General features: G+C 42.7%; 1 long non-coding RNA gene across 1 annotated transcript; it reads right to left on the bottom strand.

Moving 5' to 3' along the window:
• Positions 1–5,184: 5,184 nt before the first annotated feature.
• LOC102138385 (uncharacterized) lies at positions 5,185–7,966 on the bottom strand. Its single transcript, XR_001487999.4, has 2 exons — positions 7,804–7,966; positions 5,185–5,513 (listed from the first exon to the last, which is right to left on the bottom strand). It is a non-coding gene; the product is annotated as an uncharacterized lncRNA (long non-coding RNA).
• Positions 7,967–19,685: the final 11,719 nt, after the last annotated feature.

Below are 19,685 nucleotides of genomic sequence, written 5' to 3'. Positions count from 1 at the left end.
AATTTCTTAAAGGCAAAGACAAGTAGGATCTTGAGGGAAATCAGGCCAAGACTCTGGAATTGAAGTTAAAGTAAAAATCGTGGCTTGATGTAGCTAAGTTGCCTGTGTACACCGTTCCAATCTATTAGATAACTTTTGATGCTGATGTAATGGTTCAGAATCGGGAAAATAGGCTGCAGTTAAGAGATCTGAATTCTAGTCTTTGCTCTACCAATAAATTGCTATGAGCCTTGGGCAAATCTCTTCATCTCTTTAGACCTCAGTTTCCTCATACCCAAAGGAGGCACTTGCACCTGTCTTGCTTATCCCATAGGTTGCTGTGAAGATCTAATAAAGAAGTGCATGGAAGAAATTTGAAACACGTTAAGCAATAAACAATTCTCATCCTGAATTTTTTGGAATTTATTTAGCCTAAGACATGAGTTTTACAAATAATTGCCAACTCCTTACATGTTGGTAAAAACCAAATGAACAATAACGATATTAAAAACACCTTAAGTTTTGACAATGAATTGAATCACTGAAGTGTGTAGGATTACACATTTCTGAAGGACTTTTGCATCATCTTATCAGATTTCCTTCAAACTAAAAGCAGCTGTGGAAATCCCTACCTCACATCCAAACCTGGTCTAGAAACCATGATAAAATTACTTTGATGATTCCTATAAAATTGTTTTGAGAGACAAATAGGAAATGTAAAAACTGCTCCGATAGGCATGCTATCTATATAGTTAGCACCTGCTTTCTTCCCCTCCCACGCCCCAGCATCCTGTCCTGGGCCCAGATCTATGTAGCTTTTCACTACATCTGCCAAGTAGGTGGCTTCAATGCACGTGATGAACTTTGATCAGTCAAGTCAGAGACTTCGGTTCTTAGACAAGTAACCTTAGTTCCACTGAAGGAAAATTATCATGAGAGCCAAAATGGGCTCAAGGACTTCTGCACTGACAGTTTTATACAACTTGAGAGTGCCAGAGCTGCAGGGGCCCTGCAATCAGCTCAGCCAAGACCCGAGGGAGGGGATGCTGAAGGAACCACAAAGATGCAGACAATGTCAGGATTTGTTCACGTGACCAACTTGAAAAAACAGTTGTTGTCCAACCTCCTTGCCTCAATTTCTTGATCCCCAGTCTCCTACAGTCTGACTTCTGCCCACAATATTCCCCTGAAATTGATCCCACAATTATTAGCTCAATAATAGTTTTGGCTGAATACTTCTTAGGGTTTATTTTTAGTGACCTTTCTATTACTCTGTTGACCTATTATCCTGTTGTCATCTTCCTGAATGCTCTCCCCGCTTGAATTCTATATCACCCCATTCTTAAGGGCTTCTGCCTCTCAAAATCCTTCTTCATGTTATCCTCTTTTCTCTTCATACCCCTTAAAACTTTGGTGTTCCTTCTCACTATTTCCTTTCTTTTTCCCTTCTCCTCTCCTCCCCTCTCTTCTTCTTCTCCATGGTTTCATTGGGTGATTCGTGGGTTTCATGAACTTTCATGGGTTTCAATCTCACCTTCATTGTGATAAATCTCAAATCTATAACTGAAGTCCTGAACTTCAGAGTTGTAAGCACAGTTGCCTCTGAAAATCTCTACTTGGGTATCCCAAAGCCATCTCACATTTGGTATGCTCCAAACTTAATTTATCTCCCCACTCTAATTCCAATCCAGACCTGTTCTCCCTTAAGGTTCTCCATATCTCTGTGAATGGTCCCACTACTCACCTAATTGCCCAAGTCAGAGATCTGGGATCCACTCATGATTCTTCACTCTCTTGCCCCAGATTGCCCCACTTCTAGTGGCTTCTTCCTCCGAAACCTTTGGTTGCCACCACTTCTCTCCATGGCCCCTGCCGTCATCTCCAGGCCCATATATCCTCTCTTTTGTAGATTACTGAATTGTACCATCCTAACTTACCTTGTTTCTCTTTCTGTCCCACCCCATCCATCTTTCACACTGACAGCAACTGACTCCAGAATGCCCTGCTCGTACCTCAATTCTTGAAGCCTTCTCTTTCTCCCATCCTTCTGCCTGGTCCTCTACCAAAATGCCACAATTGGCTACCTTTCCAGCTTCCCAATTTAGGCTGTTATTTTGATTTCTGATTCTGTATCAGAAGTCCTTTGTCTCAGAACCTCTCATGCCTGTTTCTCCCCAACAGGGAGCGGGCTCCATTTTAACATCTTCAGCTGCCTAACACATCCAGAAATGATTATCAAATTTAGTTTCCAAGAAATGTATACATGTATAGGAGTGCATGAAAGTGTCTATAGCCAAAATCAAATATTGGCCATCTTTTTCTAAGTTTATAGAAAGAATTAAGTTAGTGGATTGCAGTCTCATTTTCAGTTATTTTTACACAGAATTTTCTCAAATATCGGTCACCCTTTTCTACTACTATTTTTCTGCTAGCTAGTGATTGATCTGTAGCAAATATCAAGGGAAAAATAAGAAAAACAATGGATCGTACTTCAACAGTTTGTTTTTGATGTGAATATGCTTGTGGTTGTGATTTTATATTGATAACCCAGAACACAGTCATAGTTTCTGCTTGGAAAATTATTTCCAGTACATATGAAAGAGTTAAATATATCAGTATTTTGTTTGTTGTACAAAGGGCCTCCTAAGGGTTCTTTTCCCTGAATATATCTGAAAAGCTCTAGACTGGAGGAAAGGGTCTCGATACTTAACAAGGCAGATGAACTGACCCCTGCCCACATTTCTCTCCTCATCATCTATGACTCATTCAGGTTCAATCCTAAGCATCAAGCATTTTAAGCTAGTTTTATTTCCTGAAATGTTCTGTGCTTATTAATGCTATTCCTGTGCCCAGGCTAATTCCCTCCTGTCTTATCTATTAATGTTTTTTGTTTGTTTGTTTGAGACAAAGTCTCACTCTGTCGCCCAGACTGGAGTGCAATGGAGCTATCTCGGCTCACTGCAACTCCGTCTCCCAGGTTCAAACGATTCTCCTGCCTCAGCCTCCCAAGTAGCTGGGACTACAGGCGTGTGCAACCGCGCCTGGATAATTTTTAAAAATTGTTTTTAGTAGAGACGGGGTTTCACCATATTGGCTAGGCTGGTCTCAAACTCCTGACCTCATGATCCGCCAGCCTTGGTGTCCCAAAGTGCTGGGATTACAGGTGTGAACCACAGCGCTCGATCATCTATTAATGTTTCAATGAAATATTCCGCTCCAGCTGACAAGGTGCTCTCTGTACTTAGTATTTTTTGTTGTTGTTGTTGTTGAGACGGAGTCTTGCTTTGTCACCCAGGCTGGAGTGCAGTGTCATAATCTTGGCTCTCTGCAACTTCCACCTCCCGGGTTCAAGTGATTCTCCAGCCTCAACCTCTCGAGCAGCTGGGATTACAGGCGTGCACCACTCTGCCTGGCTAATATTTGCAAATTTAGTAGAGACAGGGTTTCACCAAGTTGGTCAGGCTGGTCTTGAACTCCTGACCTCAGGTGATCCACATGCCTTGGCCTCCCAAAGTGCTGGGATTACACAGGCATGAGCCACTGCGCCCCAACTCTTCTGTGCTTAATCTATCATAGCATTTGCCACATCATATCATAATGGACTTGTCTGATTTTTCTACCATTAACTATTAGAGGAAAAAGGTAATTAAAAAAAAAAACAAACCCAGAACCTTTGGTTCCTGACACATTGTAAAGAGTTGTGACACATTGTAAGGCGTCAGTAAATATTTGCCAAATTACTAAATATTATTTTATAGAGATAGAAGGGGAAGCTGTAAACCATTCTAACCTGGGAGAATAGTGTTTGGCTAGCTTTTCGAGCAGTATGTGTCAGAATATATTTACATTTTCTTCAATTCCCTTAATTCTATCTCTTTCCTCTGGGCCAGTTCCTTTTGTTTACTTTTCCTTTTCATTATGTTGCTAGTTTTTCTCAAATGCTTGGCGATTTATTTATTTATGAATGAAAACCTGTGTTGGTTATTATGGGTAGATGGCATGAGTTTCCTCTGCAATTGTGTTGATCTATCTGTTTCCCCCACAAACCTCTCTCCGGAATGGGAGGGCTGACTGTGGGTTCTGTTTAAGTGGGTAGGAAATGTCAACAGTCAGGCTTCCCTTTAGGTTATGTGGGTGGAGAGGCAGGAAGACCAGGGACCCCCACAACTGATGAAGTAAGGAGGGCTTTTCTATGGGGGCGGAGCCTTGTAGAAGGTTTCACTCTTGACTAATACTGGTTTTCCTTTTGGTTTTGTCCTATCTGTTGTGGAGGTCTCAGCATCCTTCCTAGAGCCCTCTCTAGGCAACTTTAGCCTGAGGGCCAACGCCAAATGCCGCTCCTAACAAATGGTCCACTGGGGGAAAGGAGAGAGAGGGAGAGGGCCACCTGTCCCAGCTGTTTCCACTGCGGCTCTTCAATGACTGCCTCATAGCCCACCTCTGCTCCTCACATTCATTGACTCTGTGATTAATGCTTCTTTGGGAGAGCATACTCTTACAACTTATTGAATTGCAGTGTTTACTGCTCTGATCTCTCTGTTAGTCCAAATTCATGGCCTTTCTTGCTTGTCAAAATTTATGTCATGTTGATGTCACTTTTTGTATTTCCTATGGTTGTTGTGGTTTCTTCCTTTTTATATTTATTTTTGACTAAATAATACATTCACATGGTCTAAAATGTAAATGAAAGAGTATGAAAGCGTATGTAATGCAGTCTTTTTCCCCATCTCTTCCTTTCAGTCTTCCATTGTTAACCAGTGTTGTCAGTTTCTTATGTATCTTCCTGGGATGGTTTTATGCACCTTCAAGCAAATACATAGATATTCCCTTTCAGCCTTTTAACACACAGCAGTATGTAACACATTGTTCTACATCTTAACAATATATCTTGGAGATTGTTCTAGGTCAGCAAAACACTTCTTTATTCTCTATTTTTTTTGTACAACTTCATAGTATCCCATTACATGAATGATGATGTACTACACATTTTTTAACTAGTCCCTTATTGATGAACATTTAGGTTGTTTCCAATCATATGATATTTTTAAATGCTGTAACAAATAACCTTGTACTTACTCATTTTTAAAAGCTTTTTTTTTTTCAGACATTTTCATGGGCTCTGGAAAGGCTAAAATTTACATATATTTTAACACTGACCAATCAACTTTTATCCTAAACACATTACACTTCAAGAAAGATGATGTATGGGCTATTGTTTATTTTCCATTAGTGAGATTGATGCACAGTAAATTTGTGTTATACGCCCTCTTCAAAGCCAGACATCACATTTTAAAGTGTCCAATGCAAAGTCCTATCTAACATTAAGGATTTTAGCTGCACCATGTGTGTTTCTTCATGTGGATCTGTGGCAGAAAGCTGAAGATGATGTGATCTCTGGTACCTCCACTTGGAATACTGCATTTGTTGGCTAGATTGGAAAGAAGCAACTTCAAGAGACGCTTCTTTGAATCAGTTCATTTGTTCACATCAACATTCACTGAGTGCCTACTGTAAGCCAGATGCTGAGCTGGACCCTGGGGATACAAAGAAAAAGATGACAGTCCCTGCTTTGACAGGAGCTTCCAGTTCAGAGAAGCTGAACAATACATGAGCAGACAGACAACCATAAATGGTGTGAAAAGCACCACTGTCGAAGTGAACACAGAATGCTGTGGGAACAAGAAGGAGGAGTACCTATACACCCAGGGGTGGGGCAGGGTAGGGTGGGATAGGATGTATATCTGCGAAGCCTCTCTAGAAGCAAAGACACCTGTCATAACTTTGCATCCTGTCTTGCAGCACTCCACTGACAAATCTCAACATTCAGTGTCTATCTGCTGTCCTCGGCCTTTCTAGTCTGGAATCTTCCATCCTTTTCCATTCTGCAGAAGTCTTCTAGTTGGTTACGTTTATTCTGGCACTCCAATGGCTCAGGAAGAGTAACATAGGAGGGGTGTGGGGATAATCATCTCCAGCATAGATGAGTGCGGTTGGGAATGGGGATGGTGGGTGTGTTGATCTGGTTTCTGGTATTAGTTTTGATAGTGTGACCAGAATCCTCAGTCTCTCTTTCTAACAGATGCCTACCTCCATCCCAGGTTCCCAAGGTGAGCTCTCTTGCTACATGTCCACTCCAGAGTTGTATCCTAGAGGCAGGATTCTGTCCCCTCACCACTGACACACACTCCCCACCCCAAACACAGCAGGAGAATCATGCTTTGAAGGGAATTCTAGAAGAAATTTCTAGTCATAAGTGGGCTCTTGCGTGCTGTTGTAACCCTTGTATGACTCTAACACCTATTGCTGTGAGTTTAGCCAAACAAACAAACAACAACAAAAAACAACAAATCCATAAGTTCCCCACCCCGTCTCTCTATATAATTCCAAAAGGTTCTCCCATTGATGTTTCCTATGGCAAGACTGTCTGAGGGGCCTTGTGGCTAACATTGAGTAGTCAATATCCTTTCAGTAAGTATGTTCCCAGCATTTGGCAAGCACTAGGCTCTCTGATAGGTCTGGGAATCCAAAATGAAAAAGACAGAGCTGCTAGTTAAGGGGATACAAAAGCCAGAGTGGACTACAATGCACTGGGTAAGCACCCACAGTAGAGAATTGCAGGGGTTTTGGGAGCATGCAGAAGGAGTGAAGGTGAAGAGGTGACAGACTCAGGGAAGACTTCTTGGAAGAGGAATCCCTGAGGGAATTTTCTGGGTCAGGAAAGAATACATTCCAGGTACAGGAAAGAGCATGTGGAAGAACCCACAGGCCGTAACTCATGGGCTCATTCTTCTCTTAGAGTTGCAGGCTTAGGATCAAAGCCTTCCTCTTGTCTCTGTACAGCACCTCAGGTTTTCCAGTCAACCCTTAATGTGGAACATGAAATATCAGGTTTTTAAAGAACAAAAAAATTCCCTTTCTTCCACGGTGAAGAGTCTCAGGGATGGTGTGCTCTGCAGGTGGGTACACAGTTGGCACTTGTTTTCCTTCAAATATCAGCCTGACATGATTGAACATTTAAGACTTGTCTGTGTGGTTCTAGTCCATTTTTTAAACCTCCCTTGCTTTAGTCTCAGCCTGCCTTTTTTTTTTTTTTTTTTTTTTTTTGAGACAGAGTCTTGCTGTGTCGCCCAGGCTAGAGTGCAATGGCGCATTCTCGGCTCACTGCAATGTCCGTCTCCTGGGTTCAAGTGATTCTCCTGTCTCAGCCTCCTGAGTAGCTGGGATTATAGGTATGCACCACCACGCCTGGCTCATTTTTATACTTTTAGTAGAGACAGGGTTTCACCATGCTGGCCAGACTGGTCTGGAACTTCTGGCCTCAAATGATCTGCCCACCTTGGTCTCCCAAACTGTTGGGATTACAGGCGTGAGTCACCATGCCTGGCCTCAGCCTACTTTCTGAATCTCCCCTAGAGCACCAGAACTTTAGTAGGCTAGCCCCTGGCTCCACTGCCCAGAAACCCCTATCCACAGCCTTTCCCTGCCTACCCTGCAACTTACCTCTACCATGATCCTTCTTCTTGACTTAACTCGTTCAGGGCTCTCTCCTCTCTTTTCAACTTCTAACTGCTGCCCTCTTTAGTTCGGACCCCAGGCTTGAGCAGTCTCTGTCTCTCTGATTCTTCCTGAGGTCTGCTGCTGACAATCCCTTGGGGGCTGTTTGTGAAATGCGCCCTCTGCTTCTAACTCATCTCCTAGGTATCCTCACAGGAGACTGCCTTCTTAGTGGGGGCCTGACTCAGAAGACCTCTAGTTCTTCCACAGTGTATTCTGGGGCCAGGTCCGCTGTTTCTCACCGAGGCTTGGAGAAAGGCAATGACTTACCATGGTCATGCAGCATGTTAGCGGCAGAGGTGAGACTACCCCAGGCCTCCTGACTTCCAGCCCAGTAGTCTTTTCCAGGAATCAAGCTGCCTCTCGGAAGACTCAAGTCTTCTAGCCAGCATCAGCTCCCACCCACTGACTGCACTGTGCACCCATCTCTGTTAGCACTTCCTTCCTGAGCCACTCTATTAAAACTGAAGCTGGCCCGTCCAGGCTTCTGACTCAGCAGCCCCGCAAAGAACATCCAGCCATGTCTGCATCTGATTAAGGAAACGCTAGGGGCAGGAAATTTTTTTTTTTTCCTGATTGAGTTGAGGAGTGCAAAAAGAGGTGGAGAGATTCAGTAAAATAGTTAAGATTTGAGAAGAAGGTAATCTCTCAGCACAAGATGTACCACAGGGACCACAGGGGTGGAAGAGAAGTGGAAGGCCTTTATCAAAAGATTTAGAATTACCAGTTAAATACATTTGGTACAGAAGGATATTTACTGGCTTAGAAGGACCCCTGTGATACACTGATAGCGCAAATATCATGGCGGAAATAGGATGTTCCCAGTTTTTTGTTTTGTTTTGTTTTGTTTTTGATGGAGTTTCACTCTTGTTGCCCAGGCTGGAGTGCAGTGGCGCGATCTCGGCTCACTGCAACCTCCACCTCCCAGATTCAAGTGATTCTTCGGCCTCAGCCTCCCGAGTAGCTGGGATTATAGGCACCTGCCACCATGCCTGGCTAATTTTTGTACTTTTAGTAGATACGGGGTTTCGCCATGTTGGCCAGGTTGGTCTTGAACTCCTGACCTCAGGCGGTCCACCTGCCTCGGCCTCTCAAAGTGCTGGGATTACAGGCGTGAGCCACTGCAACTGGCCCAGTTCCAGTTTTGTAAAAATAAGTTGAGAGTGTCCCCAAAGTGCTTATGAGTAGCAGCTAAAAGTTCCCCTCCATGCTCTGCACCCATGTTAATTTTTGCCCACAGGTAGATAATTGGAAAACAATTACCACAACCTTTAATAGCTATTGTGGCAAGGGTGTTCCCTTGTGAATAAGTGGAGTTGGGAATCTTTCTTCATCACAATGCCCCACGGTGAGCTGCACCATCTTGGTAAGCGTGGACCTGCGACAGTTTCCACTAGATCTCTTCCACATAGAACTCAATAGCCCCTCTCTTTGACATCAAGATGTTTTCTGACTGTGAGGAGGACATCCTGGTACTCCTTGCCACAAGGTGACTGATGCTTGGAGCCCTGTCTCTCCCCTGACATCGGGGAACCAACCACATCTGAAGCAGTTTCAAATAAGCAGTGGGGTTGTTATCTGTTCTGGGTTGAACAGTGTTCCCCTTCCCAAATTCATGTCCATGTGGAACCTGTGAATGTGACTTTTTTGCAGGGAAAATACTTTGCAAATGTAATAGGGAAATTAATATAAGGTCATACTGAATTAGGGTGGACCCTAATTCAATAACTAGTGATCTTATAAGAAGAGGGAAATTTGAACACAGACAAACACAGAGGGAAAACAGTCATGCAAAGACAGAGGCAGGGATTGGAGAGATGTGTCTACAAGCCACAGAACATCAAGGATTGCTGGCAACCATCAGAAGCTAGGAAGAAACAAGGAAAGACCCTCCCCTAGATCCTTTAGAGAGAGCATGGCCCTGTCAACACCTTCAAGTTCAGACTTCTGGCCTCCAAGACTGTAAAAGAATACATTTCTGTAGTTTTAAGCTCCCCAGTTTGTAGTAATTTGTTATGGCAGCCCTTGGAAACTAATACAACACTTCTGTAGAAGAAACCGGTTCCATCTCCTGAAATGCTGCTCCAGTCATGACCTGAGCAGAAAGGTGCTCATCAGCACAGGACACACAGCCAAGTGGAGGAACTGCATGGCTCTTTGATTATGCTCTACACTCATCTACATGTGCATACAGAAACAAGTCTGCAAGGTACCACAAGACTTGTGTCTGGGTGATAGGTTCTGGGGTATCTTTACCTTTTTGCTTTAACTTGTCTATATTTTTGAAGTTTCCCACAATGAATATGTGCTACTTGTATAAAAAACATGTATTTATAGCTATATCTACCCATCATCTATCTATCTATCTATCTATCTATCTATCTACCTATCTATCTATCTATTTACCTATCTATCTGTCTGTCTGTCTGTCTATCTATCTATCTTTAAGTGTGATAAAAGCAAACTCTTCTGGAGAAGTATCTTCTGCCACTAGGAACATTTTTGTTCAGGCCAGGCTGTTGTGCTCTGCAGAAGGCAAGCAGGGCTGCTGAAGGGGTCCTGCTCTCTTTCCAATCTCTGTCCTTCCACAACCTGGCCCCCAGCCCCAGGTAAGAGTTAGCTAGTTCCTAGAGCTGGACTCTCACATCATCTACAAGGAGGCTTCTACGTAGGGTGGTTCAAGGTGGGACTGGAAAAGGCTCTTTGTCTAAAAATAGTGACACTCGGCAAAAAGATCCAGGGACAAGGGAAGGGCAGGCCGAATGATTTGGGACTGGGACAAGGAACAGGACACAGCAAAAAATATTCAGGGACAAGGTAGTGGAAAGGTGCATGGACAGTTTAGGAGTAGAACAAGAGGAGTACAGAAAGTGTCCAAAAACAAGTCAGGAAGGAAAATCTTGGTGAAACAAATGGGAAAAAGGAAGGTGGGAGTAGTGTAGGCAAAAAAGTCTTGTCCTCCCCACCCAACCACTGCCCCGCCCCAGACCAACCCTCCTTCACACACTTTCTCCTCAGGATAACCTCCCACTTCCCCCACACAGGTGGCATCTTCCCACCTGGAGGCTGTGTCCAGGTCTTCTAAAGGACAAGCTTTGTACAGAGGGGCAGGCTCCCTCCCCAAATGTCCTTTTTAAGTGCAAATCCTCCTGGGAAAGCTGTCAGGGAGTAAATTTCCAGGAAGCCCTAAAGCTGCCCCTTCCCCTGCCTGGGAGGGTGGGGATGGGGCTACTCTCAGTGCTGGCAAGGACTGAGTTGGGAGAAGCTGGGGAATTTGAGAAGCGGAGGGAGTTCAGGGGGCCTCCGAGGGCTGGGGTTAGGGGGCAGAGCTCTGGGGACTTTGAGGATTTCACAGTCCTTCTCTCCCCTGGCCCTCTTCCACACACCCCAGGATGGGAAGAGGAAGCTTAAGGAGGATTAAGGGCCAACTAATTATAGGCAAGGAAGTTACCTTAAAAAACCAAACTCACAGCACTATCTCAAGGGCCATGTCTGGCTAATTTACTAGACAAGGGGAGCGGTGTGGTTTTGATAGCAGGAGAGCACACATTTCTGAGTCCAGGTAGACCCACAGGTATTTGGGGAAAGGAAGTCTCCTGGAGACTTTGAGCTATACCGGTGGGGAGTCACGAGGGTGTTTTTCTTCTCTTCCAACATTGCATACCGCTGTCCCCAGCCTTCGATGGGTTCGCAGCACTAGTAATCACTAGGTACAAAATGCCAATCCGGGATTTTACTCATGTGGCTGAACTCGAAAATTAACGCATTTCGTCATTTTTCAATGCTCCTATTTCCATCCTTCTTAACGAAAACTTATCTCAAAATCCTCTTCCACCTGGGAGCACAATGCTTATTTGCAGCTTAGGACACATAAGGATTTTCTGTCACTGGGATGAGATTTGGGAATATCCTTCACAGAGTGAGTGAACTGTAAAAAATACTGCATTTTCAGAGTTAGCTCCTCTGAAACCGGAAATGTCAACAGAGCTGACTTAGTGCTAATACTTTCTCTTACTCCTGTAAGAAAGAGGAAAGACTGTGCTAGAGTTAGCAGTGATGTGCGAAAACCACAGTAGAGGTTTTGTGAAGAAGAGCATTTGTGGCTTTTGCACAAGTTATTCCTAAACCAAGGCTGGGGACGGCATATGACACTTTTCAAAGTAGCTTCTTGATTGGTATTTCACTGAAATAAAGATCTTTCAGCAAGACCGGAAAGCCAAAAATCTACGTTTCATGACCTCTACAGGAAAGTAATAGTTGCATTGTGGAACATTCTAGAATGGCAGGCTCAAACCATGGCCCGGAAGAACTGTAGGCTTTTGGGGGTGGGAGGGGGGTGAGGCAGGGAAAATCTAATTCCCAATAAAGGTTTCTGATCGGTTTCCACTCACTCTCCCCACCCCCTCACCTAGTTCTGTGGCTCTTCTCCAGCCACCTTCTCTAGCACAGAGGCTCCTATTAAATAGCTGGGAAAGAGAAGGTAGAAGAAACAAAGAAGAACAATTAATGCTAATCTCAGGAAGTCCATAACACTTTTAACTCAAATGTTGCTTGCATATGCAAATAATTTGCATCAGGTACCCAATTATACTGTGAGTGTTCCAAAGTATGTCATGCACCTAGATGTGGCCCTGGAAAAAGTCACTGTTGTTTTGTAATTAACCCAGACTTGTATAAGAAGAAAAGAGGGATTTACCAGGTAAACATATGTTTATCACTATTAATAAAAGTGAATGAGAAGAGGAAAGAAACAGCCTAATGGAGTAAAATGAATATCTTTGCCTCTTTGGGCTGATTTAAGTCCCTATGGAATAAACTAGTATTTTTAATGTCCAGAGAAAACTGTGTTTTTTTGTTTTTTTTTTTTGTAAGACAGAGTCTCACTCTGTCGCCCAGGCTGGAGTGCAGTGGCATGATCTCGGCTCACTGCAACCTCCACCTCCTGGATTCAAGCAATTATCTTGCCTCAGCCTCCTGAGTAGCTGGGATTACAGGCCACACCACCACACCTGGCCAATTTTTGTATTTTTAGTAGAGACAGGGTTTTGCCATGTTGGCCAGGCTGGTCTCGAACTCCTGACCTCAGGTGATCCACCCAGCTCAGCCTCCCAAAGTGCTGGGATTACAGGCGTGAGCCACGGTGCCTGGCCCAAACAAGGAGTGTTTTTAAATAGCCAATTCTCCTAAATAACATCAGGCTGAGGCAGTTTCATTCATGAATTCTTTCAAACTTTCAAGGAACAAGTAATTTTGATACTTTTTCGAATGTTCTAGAACAGAGAAAAACAAAAAAAAATTCTCATTAAAAAAAATCAAATCCAGCATATCAAAATCTGACAAAGAGCATAAAAATTAAGCTGCCTGCAGTCTTACACATAAATATTTATTGAAAATAAGCCAAGTAAAATATTAGTAAATGGAGTCTAGCAGTATGTGAACAGAGTCATACCTTCACCAAGGGGGACCCATTCAAGTAATAAGAGGATAGTTTAATGTTAGAAAATTCATTAATCTAATTCACTTAACAGAACAAAGAAAAAACATTATTGTGATAAATGGTGAAATAGCAAACAATTCAACAATAATTCTTGGTGATGTTTTCAGAAAAGGAAGAATGGCAACGTTCTTCATTCCTAAGATGAATTAATATTTCTATCTTACTATCCTTATAACTTCAGGCATGTCACTTACTCTTTGTGCCTCCGTTTCCTCATATTTAAATAGGGATGCTTCTCAGTATTGTAAGGATTCAATAATACATTTGTAAAGTGGTATCACACTACACCCAATTCCCCCCATCCTCTCACCACCTTATTTTCTCACCTATGTAATGCCTATTAAACTGTGTGGAACACACTAAGGGAGGTGATATACTATCATTTTTCTGTTTTCCTGTGTTTTCTTCACTTGCATCAGTGAATGTGGAGTGTTTTACTGCTGCACTGGCTTATGTTTATTAATGCACGGTGTCAAAGTCAAATAAAAATATAGAGTCAAATATCTAAAACAAAACATTTTATTTGGAAAGCAAAATTGCAATTTTGGGCATACATGCAGACTGGGTTGGCCTTCGGTGTGTCCAAAGAACAAAGAGAAGGTTGGGGGTTTTAGTAGAAAGAGAGGCCAGGCATGGTGGTGTGCACCTGTTGTCCCAGGCACTCGGGAGGCTGAGGTGGAAGGATCACTTGAGCCCAGGAAGTTGAGCCTGCAGTGAGCTATGATCGCACCACTGCATTCCAGCCTGGGTGTCAGGGGAAGACTCTGTCTCAAAAAGTTAAAGAGAGAGAGAGAGAGAGAGAGAGAGAGAGAGAGAGAGAGAGAGATATGTTACATATTATTTTGAAAGAAAACTCATTGGAACTAGCGAAAGTTTTGGGAGTGGGCAAGCTCTGATCAGTGAGTGATGGCAGTGGATAAAACTGGTCTTAGGGTTATGGCAGGTCATTTTGGTAGCTGGCTTGTGGCATAATCTCTGGGCAGGTGCTTACTCCATGGTCTCTCAACTCTAGCTGGGTATGACAAGATAACTCCAATTCTCCAATTCATAGAATCAATTTTCACAATAGTTTTATAAACAAAGTAACATTCTTCCTGACCACTTAGGCATTTGGACTACCTCCATGCTACTCCTAGACTCCCTTAAAGTAAGATTGTATTAAATGGCTTCGTTGATTGTAATAACCCAATGGTTCTCAGCCCTGTTTGCACATTAGAATCACCTGAACAAGTTCCTCAGGTGATTCTATTGGGTATCTAGAATTGCAAACTGATAAAGTAGTCATTTCATTCCAAGTTACAATACTTTTACTAGCTGTACACAGATTGATGTATATGACATTTGATTTTGAAATCAGCTCTGATTCCTTGCTAAAAATTAATTGCATGACTTCATAATACTCTAAAAGGCCATTCATCAGAATGAATGCATTGTCAAAAAGAAAGAAAACTTAGAGGACAGAACAGGGTGCAAGTAACCCAGCTTTGGGGACAATCTCAAAATTAGGTAAAAGAAAAAAAGAGAAGCAAGGAGGGATTTAAAAACAAAACAAAACAAAACAAGAGAACCAGGATTGGGAGGTACCACAGAAACCAAAGTGGGAAACAGATGCAAGAAGGACTAAGCTCAACTTTCTTTTCCCCTCAAACATCTCCCATTCTAAAAGGAAGGCTTTTTCTGGGCTAGTGGGTGTGGCATGACCCTCAGAACCAAAACCACACTGCCTGGCTTCAAATCCCCACACTACCATTCCCCAAGAATACAACATTGGACAAGTCACTAAACTCGCTGTGCCTTTATCTCATCACCTAGGAAATGGGAGAATGGTAGTCTCTTCCTAGGGCTATTGTGAGACCTAAGCAAGGTACCAAGAACAGCACCTGAGAAACAGTATATATTACGTTGAGTGTTAGCTATTTTTATTTAAATCGTGCCATGCATTCCCCTTCTGCAGCATTAGTCCCAGTTGTCATCTTACAATTTCTTTTGTGATTAAGTTGACCCACCCTGCATATCCTCCCTTTTGAATTAACTAAGAGTCAACTAATGTGGGACCTTAATTACATCATCAAAATCCCCTTATCTTTGCCTTAAAATGTAACCTAATAACAGGAGGAATATTCCATCATATTCACAGATTCTCCCCATAGAGAGGGAAGGGAATTATACAAGGCATGTACACCAGGGATAGGAATCTTAGGGGCCATCTTAGAATTACCTACCACAGGAACTGCAGTTGACCCTTGAACAACTGGGGGTTAGGGAAGTTGGCATCCCATGCAGTCGGAAATTCTTGTATAACTTTCGACTCCCCAAAACGTAACTAACAGCCTACTGTGGGCTGGAAGCCTTACCAGTAACATACACAGTTAATGTATATTTTGCATGTTACATGTATTATATACTGTATTCTTAAACTAGAGAAGAAGTGTTATTAAGAAAATCATAAAGAAGAGAAAATAATTTTACTATTCATTAAGTGGAATTGGATTATAATAAAGGTCTTCATTCTCATCATTGCCTTCATATATAAGTGGACCTGTGTAGTTCAAACCTGTTGTTCAAGTGTCTACTGTATTTGAGTAATCTCCCTCTCCCCCACTAGATCATAAACTCTACAGGGGACTGGGCCATGTCTGTTTTGTAGAATGAACAAACCAATGAATGAATCAAAAATGAAAGAGAACCAGAGAAAAATAGCTGTGTATATATCTGTTTTGATTTACCAAAAGCCTACCAGTATGTTCAAGAAACAGAAGAAGCCCCTACAACCTCACAAAAAGCTGTGGAAAGCTATAAAGCTGATGCCCAGGTGAGCAGCGAGACTGAACCCCTGTTTGGTGCTCATCACATTCCCTGGAGGCAATGGGGGAACTGCCTGGGACCTCCGCTGGCTTGGGCAGTTCTCACACCACAGGGTCTCCATACGCCCAGCTCTAGCTCCTTGACAGCACCTGGAGCATAACACTTGGTTCTCTGAACACAGGGGCACCCTCTGATCTCAACTGTTTATGAAGAGATCAAGGGCATCCTGAGTGAGGAAAGGAAGGGGAGAAATGGTATTTAAGGCCAAACCTAAGAATTTCAGAGAAAGAATTCAATATCTTACCTCAAAGGCACCCAGGGTATTTTTTTCTTTTCCTTTTCCTTTTTACTTGGGGTGTATGAAGTGCCACAATTGCTATATGGTCTGAACTGTATATCACCCTATTGTTCTGTCATGCACTGGCCCCATTCCTTTCCTAGCGACTGAGCCCCTGTTCTGGGCCAGGACCCAGGATGGGTCCACTCAGTATTTTTTTGTAACACCATTTTTGAGATACAATTCTCATACCCTATGATTCACCCATTATAAAATGTATAGTTCAATGGTTTTTAGTATATGAGTTGCACAACCATCAGCACTATCTAATTCCAGAACATTTTTTAAACACCCCTTAAAGGACACCCAGTCCCCTTTAGCAGTCATGGCCCATTCCTCCACCTTCCACCCCTCACTCAGTTTTGATTGAGGCAGGATCCCTGCCCTCAAGGCTCTCTCAGCCTAGTACAACATCACTGGGCTCTGGGGGACAAGAAGGCCAAGATTGCAGTACTGGCTGTGCTCCTGACTAGCTAGGTGACTGGCCTTCTTTTTCTAGGGCTCAGTTTTCTTAGATATAAAATGATGGAGCTGGACAATTAAAAGGGAGTTTGCTGCTTGCATATCTTATCCACAAACTACTGCTGTGAGCAAGGTAATAGTCCAACAGCTTAGCATTCTTCCTGCCTTCATAATGCCTTCACTTTGGTTCACCTCACCTCCAATGCTTTCTCTTCCTTTAGAGCCACCTCAGATGTACTTCTTCCAGCAAGTTTCATATGGCATCCTCTTTTATCTAAACTCCTATGGCAACTAACCGTCTACCACACAACTTGGTCCTTCCTTATCTAGAGAAAGTCTGTGCTTCTTGTGGATGGCGAGGGTATGGTATCCCACAATGTCATTATCTTTCTTCACCCATGTTTTTGCAATTCTTTCCTCTTTGACACCTAGCAAGATATTGTAGTACTTCAGAGTGTGGCTTGGGTTGGGAAAGAAACAGGATGGGGCTAAAACCATGTGGGTACTTCTTATATGCCCAGTTCGTGCTAAGAATCCAATATGCCACACTGGAGGCTCCCAGTAGCAACTTGTGCGGTAGAACCAAGGCTGGGAAGGGTCAAATTACTTGACCAAGCTAGTAAGCAACATAAAAAAGATGAAAATCCATCTGTGTAAATCCTGGGTTTGTGCTTTTAACCTCTATGCTATGATGTCTCTCACTACAGTAGGAGATGCTGGAGGGATGTAGTCAGATAAAGTCCAAAATCTTCCTGTAACTAATGGACATTGGACTCATGACAGACAGCAGTGACCTATGCAGCTCCATCACAGCCAGCACCATGCTGGGCACACAGTAGGTCCTCAGCTCCTGCTCGCTCAGGCTCTGGGTGAACTGTGAAGACACTGAGATAAGACAGCAGACTTGTGGGAGGATGTAGCTGCCCCCTGAATCTCAGTAGAAAAAAAGTTTACCTCAAACAGGCCTAATTTCTGTTAAGAATTCATTTTCAGGTAGCCAAGGATTTCTTTAAAATTGCCTTTAAACCCACCTTATTATTTTCACGGAGAAGCTCTACATTTTAGAACGCTTCACCCACCAATGCTCGATGGAGCTCTGGTTTTCTGATGAGAAAAGTGATAAGTGTTCATTGTGGGAAACTTTAAAATGCAGAAAAATATAAAGAAGGAAACAAAAGCACCCACAACCTAAAGATAACCACTGATAACATTTTGGAGTATTTCCTTCTAGACTTGCTGGCTTGCATGCATTCTCTCTCAATAAAGACATAAATACACATATATTTGGCATCACTGGAATCATATGTAGTATATAACTTTGTACCCGCTTTATCCCTGTGCATTTTTTCATTGGTTTCCAAATTTGTCCCTGTTAGGAACTGATTTTGTAAACAAGTTGACTTGAGCACTGACTCTCAGGCACTTTCCATAACGATCGAGTACTGAAACCTAATCAAGTGGCAAGAGCTCCAAAGCCTGGAGGGTGGCAGAGTAATTCGCAGAAGTTGTTGTTCTGATAGCCTAGGAATTCTCTTCCATTCACCTGGCACTTAATTATGTAGCACCAGGCAATGGTACTTAACTGTTTTTTGTCTCCTCAATTAGTTTATGAGCTGCAGAACAAGTGCAAGGTATGAATCTTTGGTGCCCTATACACTCTGCATTTTTTCAATAAACAATGGCTAAATGGGCTTAAACATATTTTTGAGATACTTTTGGTCAGTATAGTAAGCGGCCCCTACAAAAATAGTTTGGTAAATCTGGTGATTCGTTTGATGATCTGTGAGACCAGGGAAAGCTCTAAGTGGAAAATCTTAGCCACAAAGGTCATCTTCCTTCCCAGGAAGAGGAGACGCCATCTTGTACCCAATACACATGTCCTCTGTCTTCCCTACTTGAGGAACACCCACATTGAACTGAAATTGGGCTCTCCCAACTGTTCCTTATCCTCCTCCTGAGACTCAGCTTTCTAAAACCACCCTGGCAGGCACTCATAAAAATGGGTTGCACCAAGGCTTCAACTTAGAGGAACAGAAGGGAATGAGGCTGATGGCTCTTGGGCTGGGGTGACTCAGTTTCTCTGGGCCTTGTTACTGAGAGCCAAGAGCCCAGCTGAGTGCCTTTCCTGGGCAACCCTTTGAGGATGAATTATTGCTCACCCCATTGAGATTCTCTGTTTCTGGAAGATTGGGGTAGGTGAGGGGAAAAATCAACTCATGCTTTCAGCCTAGGGACTTGATTGTATAATACCTGCACAGAAACCCCTCTTTTAAATAAAATTCTAAAAAAGCATAAAAGTAATTTAACAATATTACCAAAAAAGGAGAAAAGGAATACAATTACCAATTACTCAAAAACCTACCTTTCTAACATAACTATTGTTGTCATATTTCCCTCTTAGTCTTATCTTTATATATTTTTTCCATGGTTATAATAATAGAATATATGTAATTTTTGCATCCTGCTTTTTTTCACTTAGCCTTTCCTAATAAGCATTTTTCTATGTTGCTTCATATTTTAATAACCACTGTTTTAAAAGGCAAGATGATAAAATATTTCCTTTTAATGACATCACATCACTGTGAAATTGTGTTTTTTCTCCTATTTCTCTGCAATAGATACAAGGTTAAGAGGTTCAAGACATGACTTCTGTCCTCAAAGAGCTTTTACTTTTTCTGGCGGGGATAGTCATTTCCTCAAAGACCCTTAAGTTGGAGCTGCATGAGCCGCATCAAGTTCACGAGAAATGGAGTATGTATGAGTACAACTGGATGAGTCATTTTTAGTGACCCAAGTCTCCCACCCTCAAACTTAGATCCTATATTGGCACCTATCACCTACATGACCTACTCCTAGCTAAAGAGGTGTTTCAGTGGCCTTGATGTGGGGGTTGTGTGTGTGTAAGCCTCTCCCACATCCTTTTAATCTGGTTGTTTGGTTTGCTGGAGAGTGTGCCCCGGTGGGTTTACACCCCACCCCCGTGGTAACCAATTAAGAAGATTCTAGCGTCTTGGAGGACATCAAGTTAAACCCCGACATGAGAAGCAGAAT

This window comes from Macaca fascicularis, chromosome X (genome assembly GCF_037993035.2).
Source record: "Macaca fascicularis isolate 582-1 chromosome X, T2T-MFA8v1.1".
NCBI lineage: Eukaryota > Metazoa > Chordata > Mammalia > Primates > Cercopithecidae > Macaca > Macaca fascicularis.
The sequence above is the reverse complement of the archived record's forward strand: the minus strand, read 5'-3'. Positions and strand labels throughout refer to the sequence as shown.